Source organism: Marmota marmota, unplaced genomic scaffold (genome assembly GCF_001458135.2).
Source record: "Marmota marmota marmota unplaced genomic scaffold, marMar, whole genome shotgun sequence".
Lineage (NCBI taxonomy): Eukaryota > Metazoa > Chordata > Mammalia > Rodentia > Sciuridae > Marmota > Marmota marmota.
The window spans coordinates 16,249,163-16,260,055 of NW_026000205.1; the positions used below are offsets into that span (position 1 = coordinate 16,249,163).

The 10,893-nt window shown below is 43.6% G+C and overlaps 1 protein-coding gene across 2 annotated transcripts in view; it reads right to left on the bottom strand.

Moving 5' to 3' along the window:
- Plekhf1 (pleckstrin homology and FYVE domain containing 1) overlaps window positions 1–631 on the bottom strand; it is a 9,463-nt gene extending 8,832 nt beyond the window's left edge. The window contains exon 1 of one of the 2 annotated variants that reach the window (XM_015496942.2): window positions 476–631. The gene's annotated coding sequence lies outside the window, so the exon portion shown is untranslated. Of the gene's footprint in view, window positions 1–139; window positions 162–475 lie in introns of those variants that run through there. The other variant, XM_048791017.1, reaches the window with a different exon arrangement.
- Between the last annotated feature and the right edge of the window lie 10,262 nt (window positions 632–10,893).

Here is a 10,893-nt window from a genome sequence, read left to right on the forward strand (position 1 = left end):
CCCCTGTGTGCCTTGAGAGACGCCGACCACTCCGTCTCTCCCCTGTAGCAGTCCCAGCCACGTCTCCTGAACCCTCAGATCGAGGTCAAGAAGTGCGGCCGCAAAGGCGGCAGGAGGACATAACTTCGCAAAACATTACCAGACGGCGGGTGTTCTGAGATTTCCTGCAGTACCAGGGTGCGCTGGGACGCCCCCACTCTCATGTCTCCCGCAACGCCGCCCCCTCCCCCCTTACTCTACCTGCCCTCACCCTCAACTGTGGAGAGGCTACAAGCCCTGCCCTGCAAGCAAGCAGTGAGCCTCTGCTCCTGGCCAGAGTCCGAGGCGCCCTGGATGCGCGCCGGGCCCCGCCCGCCTAAGCCCGGGAGGCACCAGGACTTAGCAGCCCCGGGAATCAAACAGAGTGAAGGCGACTGGAGGAAAGCCCACCTACTCCGCAAGCCATACCCGGGCCGGGGTTTGGGTGAAGGCTTACCTCCTCGGCCAGGGGCTCCGCGCGCCCCACGCCTCGCGCCCTGCAGCGAGATGGCCCAGCAGCCCGGCCCGCCAGTCCCCTCTCTGCCGCTGTGTTGGGCTGGCCAGCTCCGGCCAATTGCCGCGCTGCCCACGCCTTTGCGTTCCAACTCCCTTGACACGCCCTCTCGCGGGCAGCTCGACCTATCGGAGCCACGGAGCACAGACGAGGGCGGAGCCAGCGCGAGTCTCCGAGAAATGTGCGCGAGTACCCGAGAAATGTGTGCAACTTCGTCTGCGGTCAGCGCTCGCGGCAGGCGGGTCTTGAGGGCTGGCTTCCCCGTTTGCACCCCACTTCACCAGTTTCCCTTTCTTCTTGTCGCCTCACTCCACAATTGGACAGCTGGCACCCTGCTGGGGACTCAGTCCAGGGCTCCCGGCCCGGATGTAGAGGGGCCCTCATCGCTGGGTCATGAGGGATGGGACACTGGCAAGAATGAGAAGCTCATCTGGGCAATATCATGATGCTGCAGGTTGTCCTCTGCGCTTCGAAGCTTGTATATAGTCGTCTTTCCCCAGTAACCCTGAGAGATAATCACAATATTAAAAACCAGCAGCATTTAAAAAAATTCAACTTTTTTATAGTGGAAAATTTCAAACATCGAAGGAAGGAATCGTGGTCTCCATGTACCCATCACATGCAGCTGAACGTTAGCAAGTTAGGCCACTCCTTGCTTATCCTGCTTCCTGGCCTCTGCAGACACTCAAAATGAAATGACAAGGCCTCAAGCCGCACATATCTCAGCCTGCTGGTGGCCTCCTCCCCACTCACCCCTCCTACTGGCTTCTTCCAGTTCCTCAGAACCTCAGGTTCTCCCATCTGCAAGGCCCTTTGCACTTCCTCTGCCTCTATCAGGTCTTACTTCAAACTGGCACCTCCTCAGAGAAGCTTCCCTGGCTCCCAGCGCAGTTCCTTGCTTCACCAATTACCCTCCACTACCTCAGGTAGTTGTCTGTGTTTGTTTATTTTGTTGTTGTTGTTGTTTTCTCCAACCTGAAGTCATGTTTTTGGGTCACTTGTTTACATGTTTGTGGATTGTCTTCCCTACCTGGCTATGAGCCCCAGGGACACCTTGCTCACTCCTCTCTCCGGGCCTGAGATTCAGCCCTTAGTTGGAAGGCTCAATGTCCGTTCTTTCCCTCTAGTTTGTGTTGTCAAATAAGACAGAGCCGGGGCACCTGGAAGAAGAGCAAGAGGTGACAGTTGGAGAAAGAGCTGATCTGGCTCCAGGACCTTGGTGCTGTGGCCAGACTCTCTTCTCAGCTGGGCCTCCATCCTTGAGGGCAGCTAGCAGGCAGGAGCAAGGTGCCCCGCTCTCCCTGGAGATCTGGGTGAGGCTGTGAGGTAGGCTCAGTGCTGGCCAGAGAAGGGAAAGTGGGAAGGGGAGGAAGAGGGAGAAGGTCAAGAGAAAGAGGAGGAAAGGAGGTGATAAGCAGTGAGAAAGCCACCAGCTGTGGCCTTGGAGAGCTCCCTCATTTATCCCCTGCCCTCCATCCTTGCCATTACCCTCATCAGCAAGTACACCCTGTACTGAGCATCCAAAAGAAGCCATAGCGTTGTAGATAGACCATGGGATGATCTTGATCTAACAACCTTTCTTTCTGTCCTGCAAAATATTTAAACATTTAAAATTCAGGATTTAATCATAAAAATTAGGATTTCCATCTGCTCTAAAATGAGAGGGTTTGAAAATGCTGGTTGTCATCTCCATAGCAAGCTGTCCCCAGATGGGGTTTGTATTCCCCCATCCACAACAGTCCTACCAACCTCTGTGGTTTCCCCCTCAGCCTGCTCTACCCACTCATGTACTCCCTATGAATAAGCATTTGAATTCATGAGTCCTAGTGATGTCGCTGGACCTGTCCACCATGCAGAGGAGAAAGAGACAATGTCTGAAATCCTACAGCCTGGGTTATCACCAGGAGGGTAGTTGGGACATTGAAACACGAGGATGTGCTGTCCCAAATGTACACACTGCTTGTGTGGAGGGGACTTCAGGCTAAGCCTTCAAGGCCATGCTTGATGGCTGCCTCGGTGCTCAGATTCCCCACCTCATTTGCAAGGGAAGGGTGTCCTCAGGGAGAGGTGAAAGTGCCTGGGGTGGAGGTGGCCATGAGAATAGAGGGAGTTGGTCCCTTGTGAAGACAGGGCTACCTTGTTTATAATGGTATGTGGCATCTAACACTGTGCCTGCCACAGAGGGAGTGTCTAGAAAAGGCGAGCTTTTCATGATTCTGGAAAACTAGAGGGAAGGTGCATACCTGTGGGTCCCGGAGTCAGGAGACCCCTCATTAGTGGTTCAGGGCCCACTGGGGCCTCAGTCTCCTCATCTATCCTCCTTTCCAATTGACATTCTGTGGATCTGAGTGGAGTTCTGGGAAATCCCCTGGAGGCAGCATAAACGGATCCTGCAGCTGTCCACCCTCTTCCCAACGGGGACTGGCTATGGGTGGGGAGACCTGGGTGGAGGGCCTCGCTCCTACAAATAAGAGGAAAAACTTGTGACTCAGGGAAAGGCAGAAGTTGAGTCAGCCAAGCCACAAGCTACGGAAAAAATGAGATTTCCTGGAGCTTTTTTTTTACTCCTCCGGTAAGAAGCTCTTTCAGAGGAAAAGCTGGCCTCCAAGCTGCGGCAACTGAAGCTTCACGAAAGCACTTCACGAGGCTCAGGATTCTCAGCTTGGGAGTTTTGGCCACTCCATCTGTGAGAAATGCCAGGAATTTTTATTGCATTGTTTATTAGGTTCTGTCTATGTGCCAAGCACTGTGTGCTGAACACTTTATAGCATTGTGTCTCTCCCCACATTAAACCTGTTCACCCAGCTTTCAGTTTAAGAAACAAACACAAAAGTATTTGGGGGGTGAAGTTTCAAAACTAAGACAAATGTTTCAGCAAGAGAGAAAAAACGAACGGGACAAAATATTAACAATTGGTAAGTCTAGGTCAGGGGTTGGCAAACGTATTTTACGAAGGGCCAAAAAGTATTTTGGGCTTAGAAAACCAGGGTCTGTGACAACCACTCAGCTCTTATTACAGAGTAAAAGCAGTGCATAAACAAGTGGGTAACTTTTATTGAGGGACCCCGATACTTGAATTTCCTATAAAGTTCATGTGTTATGAAACATTTTTTCTTTTTTAAAAAATTTTTTTCCATCTACTTAGAAATGCAAAAACCACTCACGGGTCACACAAAAAAACAGGCCTCAGACTGATGCTTGCCAAACCCTCATCTCTGGCTGTTCATTCCTTGCAACTTTTCAGTTGGCTTGAAAAATTTCAACACAAAAAGTTGGTTGGGTGGGGGAGTTAACAGAGGTCCCACTGGTTATAACAAGCAGATCTTGAAGTTGACTCTAAATATGTTTGATTCCCAGACTACTCTCTGCTGCCTTCTTGACCAATCATAGATTGAGACCCTGAGTCTCAGAGCCATTAAAATGTGGGATTTGGGAAGATTTCTGTTGAAATGGTTAAGAAGATGAGCTTTAAAGGAGGAAATCCTGAGAAAACTGCAAAACAGATGGGAAAACTGGGATTTCAAAAGAAAATCTTGAGCAAGGAATTGCTAAAGGGGTACACTGTATTAATTTGAAATCGAGATTGCAACTACCCTCTACCAAGACCTTGAAACTGCAGACTTCTCCTCCCCCACTCACCCCGTCTTCTTGCAATGTCAACATTCATTCCTTTCTGTGTGTGCTTGTCCTGTGTTTATCATTGTAACTGTCTGCACATCCTTTTCATGTTTGTGGCCATTTCCCATCATGAATTTCCCCCTTGAGGCTCTAACCAGGTCAGAGGGGGGAACAAGAAAACAGAAAAGAATGCTTTTTGAAAAATGCCCCAGATGGATGAAATAAACATTGCAGGAAACTATGACCTTCAGAGTGTATTAGACACATCTAATTTCTCAAATAGAGGGATCTTTGACAGCACTGGTTTGACCAAATTCCACCTGGGTTATTCATTCATTCAAGAAATGGTCACTGTGCCTCTTGGTGCCTCTGCCTAAGTAGTAGATGAATGAGGCCATCTCTGTCCTTGGGTAGGAAGTTCACAGTTGAATAGGGGCAAACCCATCAACACATATCTACCCATAAGAAGCAACAGCCTATTACAGTTTGGATGTGAAGTGTCCCCCAAATGCTCCTGTGTTAATGAAGGAGGTAAAATTATTAGTTTGTGAAAATTCTATTCTAATCAGTGATTAGTTTGTTTGATGGAATTAACGATTTGAGTGGATTGCTGGGGTGGTGACTGTAGGCAGGTGGGCATGGCTAGAGGAAGTAGATCACTGGGGAGGGGTGTGCCTTGGGGATTATATATTTTGTCCCTGGTTCCTGTGCTGTCTGTCTGCTTCCTGGCTACCAGGAGGTGAACATGCCTGGCCATGATGTCCACCATGCTGTTCTGTCTCATCTTGGGTCCAGAAGCAATGGAGTTGGCCAACCATGGTCCGAACCTCTGAAATCATGAGCTTAAAATAAACTTTTCCTCCACTAAGTTGTTTTTGTCAGTTACTTTGATTATATCCATGGAAAAGTGACTAACAAAGAGCTTGTTCTGAGTAGAGGGCAGGGATCCTCTCAGAAGAGATCTGTCCTGGTTGGATAATACATCTTAGAGAATCACGCCAGCATTGGAGAGACAATCAGGGGTACCTGGCTGGCAAAGAGCTCCTAACCTGTTATATCTAAAGAAAGAACAAGGATTGTAGGGGCCAGGCACAAGCAAGTTCAGGAGAGAAAAAGGCTCAGCACACAGTGGGTGTGAGGGCCAGGGGAAGTTTTCTAGTCGAGAAATGGTGCTGGGTTGGCTGTCAAAAGGCTTCAAAGGACAGGGATGGGTGATATTTTATTTTAAGTTGCTTGCTGAATTTCTTAGGGAATGCCTAGCATTTGGGCTATTAACCCTAAGATTTCATGAATTCGTTCCATTGCTGGTGAGAGCATGAACTATTACTTCTTTGGAGGGCAACATGGCAATACATATTACATTATATGCACAGACCCAAGGCTGGGTCTATAGCTCAGCTGGTAGGCTGCTTGCCTTGCATGCACAAGGCCCTAGGTTTGATCCCCAGCACCATAAATAAATAAATACACAGACCCTTCTGTCCAGCTACTCCACTTCTAGGAATGTACTCTTAAACATGTATACATTCATTCATTGCAGAGCATTGCTTACAGGAGAGAGACAACCCAAATAACCATTAAAGGGAAATGGTTAAATAAATAATGGCACATCTATACAGTGAAATGGTTTACCATCGTTAACTAAAGAAAGGAGTCTTTATGTCCTGATGTGAAAGAATTTCTAAGATATTGAATAAAAAAGTAAGCTACGTTAATGTATGTGTGTGTGTGTGTGTGTGTGTGTATTTCTGCAAATAAAATATTGCTGGCAGAATTCTCAAGAAGTGGGTAATAGTTCTTTCTCTGGGATGGAAAAGGAGTGACCTGGGCTATGAGTAGGAGATTCACATTTCACTGTATACCTCTGTGGTTTTCGTGACCTAGCTTATTACACAGAATAGGATTAATCTGGGTAATCGATAGGCTGTTATGAAAATGACGGGGTGAAACTTTTAAGGCTAGGTCACGAAAGACATTGTTCTTCTGCCTTGTTCTCCTGGCTCTGAGGGGAACCTGTGGCTTGGTCATGAGGATGGACCAGCAGCCCTAAAGAGAGGCCCACATGGGAGAAACTCAGGTCTCCTGCCAATGGCCAGTGCCAAGTTGTCAGCTAAGTGAGTGGACCACCTTAGAAGATCATCCAGCCCCAGAAAGCCCTGAGTGACTGCCACCCAAGCCAACATCTTAACTACAACCTTATGAGATACCCTGTGGTAGAGCCATCCAGCTATGCCACTCCCAAGTTTCTGATCCACAGAAATCATGTGCTATTACAAATGCTTATTATTCCACGTCACTAAATTTTAAGGTAATTTGTCAGGCATCAACAGATACTAATACATCTTTTTCTATCTCCTCATGGTCTCCTCTGTCCCCCATTGTTATACCCCTTTTGCATTTGTATATGTTTAAATAATGCTGCTACTGTTCATAGTAATTATAATATTAATCTGATACATATTATGACCTTGCGTGATTGAAATTTGAGAATATTACATCTGGGTAGATGTGGGGTGAAGAGATGGGACCCACTGCAGGAGCAATGATCCCTGGTTTAGCTAAGGAGGGGTTCCACCTAAGTAGTAAAAGAAATGGGGGAGTAACTTCCAGATCTGTGGGTTGGAGGGCACCTGTGCAGGTCTCCCAAAGGCCTTAGGTACAATTTTAAACTAGCTGCTTGCAGGCCCATAGACCCCTTTTTGTTTGGCCAGCACAGTGGATTTTCAAAACTGAACTTGACACTCATCAGAATTGCTGAAATTGTAAATATTGGTGATACCAAGCGTTGACACAGAGCAACTCCAATACATTGCTGGAGAACATATAAATTGACAATTGCACTGGAAACCCATTTGGTAGTGTCCTCTAAACCTAAACACACACTATCTTATGGCCCATAAATTCTGCTCCTGAGAGTAGGAATCCAAGAGAAGAAGGTCACATGTTCAGCACAATACATTTGCAAGATTGTCCATAAAACCTTATTCACAGTATCTAAATTAAACCCAACTCAAATGTTCACCAGTAATATAATGGGTAACTAAATAACTGTGTATTCATACAGCACATGCCCTTTCTAAGTCAAAAGAGTACTGTTACACAAAAGAACATGAATGAATCTCACTGACCGAATGTTGAACAAAAGAAGCCAGATGTAGAGTACTTGCTGGACTAATTGAAATACAAAACTGCAAAACTAATCTATGGCGATAGATATCAGAATAGCAGTTTCCTCAGAAGTGGGGTGTATTGATTGGGAAAGGAGGAGCTCTATAGGGGGCTAAAATGCTTTTATTTATTTATTGATTGATTTGGTGATGACTTCATGTGTGTATGCTTAGTAAAAGTGTATAAAACTGTACACTTAAGATTTGTGTACTGTATGTTATACCTCAATAAAATAAAAGTACCCCTCACCAAATCTGAGCTTGAGTGCTATTAAAGGGCACACTCATCCCATCTCCCCATGGTTCCCTCTGTTCCGCATTGTCACACCCCTTGACTGCCTGGCCTGGGGTCTCTGAAGGTAGTTTCCATTTCCTGAAGGAGGTACCTTGTATGATGTTTCCTCTTTTCCCCGAACTGGGGCCTGTGTGTTTTCCCCTAAGAATCCCTGGAGTCTGGGCTAGGGTCAGAGAAGGGTATATACCATTACTGGGATTTTCTCCCCCACACGATGCCCAGTCCCCTGACTGGCAGCAGGTGTGAAAATTCAGCCCCTCGCCCAGCTGTGGAAGCATGGCTGACTGCCTTTCTGGATCCATGCCCAAGTTCATGCCAAGGCCCTACTTTTCGCAGGCTGCTCCCAGTCAGGGTCTGAGCATGGCAGGGAGCTAATTCTGGTGCACTGGCATCTATGAACAACCATTGGCCTGGATAATAAACTCTTAGAATTGTACTGCAGTTTGAGACTTTTCCTACAGAATTCTTCCTTCCTCCTCTCTTTCCAGATTTCAGACTGGCATGGTATGAATGTACTATGTATACTCTTAATATCCAGATAGATAATATCTGAAGCCTCTCCTCATATTTTCTGGCTACTTTGTCCCTCAACAGTGTCCCTCCATAAATCTTCTGCATGTCTGATCCTGTCTGCTTCGTGAGTGACCCACCCAGGACACAGAAGTACCTTTCCCCACCTCTCAAGACCTCAATCTTGAGACACCTTCAACTCTCTATATACTCTACCTCTGCTCTTCCCTCCCTTTGCTTTCTGTCTCCCAAACCCTCATTTCTCTCCCTTTCTCCAACTGAGGTGACGGAAGAGCTTTAATTCACCATTGCTTCACACATTAGGGGAATTTTTTCCAGAGAGGAAAGCAATCATCTCCTTGATGTATTTAAAATTTAAAAAATGAATATTATTTAAAAATGAATACTAGAATCTGTCAAACTGTTCCTTAAAAAACAAACAAAAAAGAATATCATGGGGCCAGGGTTGTAGCTTAGTGACTGAGCATTTGCCTTGCATGTGTGAGGCACTGGGTTCGAGCCTCAGCATCACATAAAAATAAGTAAATAAAATAAAGGTATTGTGTCCAACTACATCTAAAAAATAAATATTTTAAAATAAATAAATAAATAAAACAAAGATATTGTGTCCACTTGCAACTAAAAAAAAAAAAAAAAGAAATAAAAAAAAAGAATATCAGCTTTTTAGCCAGAGAAGTTGGGGTTTGTGGGGGGTGTGCAATCTCACTTCTGAAGTTTGACAGCTTACTGTGTTTGGGGAAATTGTAATAGGAGTGGTAAAAAGGAGATTTTGGGTGCTGGCCAAAGTGAAGTAAACCTCCTGAAATATACTTATATATTTCATGATTATGACTAAAAACTCTTGGCCCAAAAATTTAAAAAGTAACCATCCAAGGACTCTGAAAAATACAAGGCTCAGAATTGGATATGGAACACAATATTCAAAATATCTAGGACACAATCCAAAGTTACTGAACACATAAGGACCCAGGAAAATGTGACTAATTCATAAGGAAAAAACAATCAACCGATGCCAACCCCAAGATGACCCAAATGTTGGAAGTACCAAGCACTTTTCAGCAACTATATTTTTTTTTTGCCATTTTTCATAGGTTAAAAGAAAAACACCAGAAATGAATGGAAAGTCCTCAAATCTCATCTTCTACCTTAAGAAATGAAAAAACAAGAGCAAATGAAGCCCAAATCAATCAAAAGATAGGAAATAATAATAATAATAATAATAATAATAAACAAGAACAAAATGAGTAAAATTGGAAAATTTTAAAAATTGGACAAATCCAAAAGAGTTTTGTTGAAAAGGTCAATAAACTTGATATGCTTCTAGTCAGACAAATGGAGAAAATGGAAGGATACACAAATGACCAATATCAGAATGCAAGAGGGAATATCACTGCAGACCTATAGACATTAATAAGATGGTAAGGGAATCTTATCTATGCCCACAAAACTGCCAGTGTAGATGATAAAGACCAATTTCTTGAAAAACACAAGCTAAAATTTACTTAAGAAAAGGACCAGGAAATGTGGCACACGCCTATAGTCCCAGCTACAGGGAGGTTGAGGCAAGAAGATTGCAAGTTCAAGGCTGGCTTCAGCAACTTAGACCCTGTCTTAAAATTAAATATATAAATAAATAATGGCTAGGGGTGTAGCTCAGTGGTGGAGCACTTGCTTAGCATGTACAAGGCCCTGTGTTCAACCCTCAGGATACACACTTGCACGTACCCCCGCCCCCCCCACACACACAAATATAACCTGAAAACTACTACAACTGTTAAAAAAAATTTACTTTGTAGTCAATAACTTTCCAATAGAGAAAATTCCATAATGCCAGATGGCGACAGTAATGATGTCAGTCACCAAATGCAAAAATACAAAAAGGAAATATAATACGAATCCCACGAAATTTCTTTCAGAAAATTTTATAAGACCAGAATATTCTAATACCATAAATAGAAAAGGATAGTATAAGAGCACTACAGAAAAATATCCCTCATCAATATAGATATAAAACACTCAACAGAATATTAGCATCCAATATTCCGCGATATATTTTTTTAAAAAATAAGAACACATTAAGACCAAGTAGGACTCATCCCAGGAATTCAAAGCAGATTCAACATTAAAATAAGCAATCAATGTAATTCACTGTATTGATAGACTAAACATTGTTCTAGAAATCCTAGCTAGTATAAGAAGCAAGAAAAATAAACAAAAGGCATACAAATTGAAAAGAAAAATAAATCTTTCTCTGTTCTTTTATGACGTGAGAGTCTGCATAGAAAAATCTCAAAGTATCTACATCTCCCAGAACTAATAAGTGAGCTTAGAGAGCTCACAGGATTAAGATCCATATGCAAACATCAGTTATATTTCGATATACTAGCAATGAAAAACTGGGAATCAAAAATTTTAAAACAGTACAATTTACAATAGTATCAAAAGATGAAATGCTTTGATATACCTAATAAAATACACTCTGGGTTTGTATGCTGAAAACTACAAAACATTGATAAAAGATATCAAAGAAGAGCTAAATAAATGAAGAGCTATAATACATTTATGGATTAGAAGACTCAATATTGCTAAAATTTATATGCTCTCCAACTTCATCTGTACATTCAATAAAATTTAACAATCAATCAAAGTTCCAGAAAATATTTTCCTAAATATTATCGACCGGTTAATTCTAAAATTAACACAAAAAGACAAAGGAAGTAGAATCATTAAAACATGTCAAAAAAGAACAA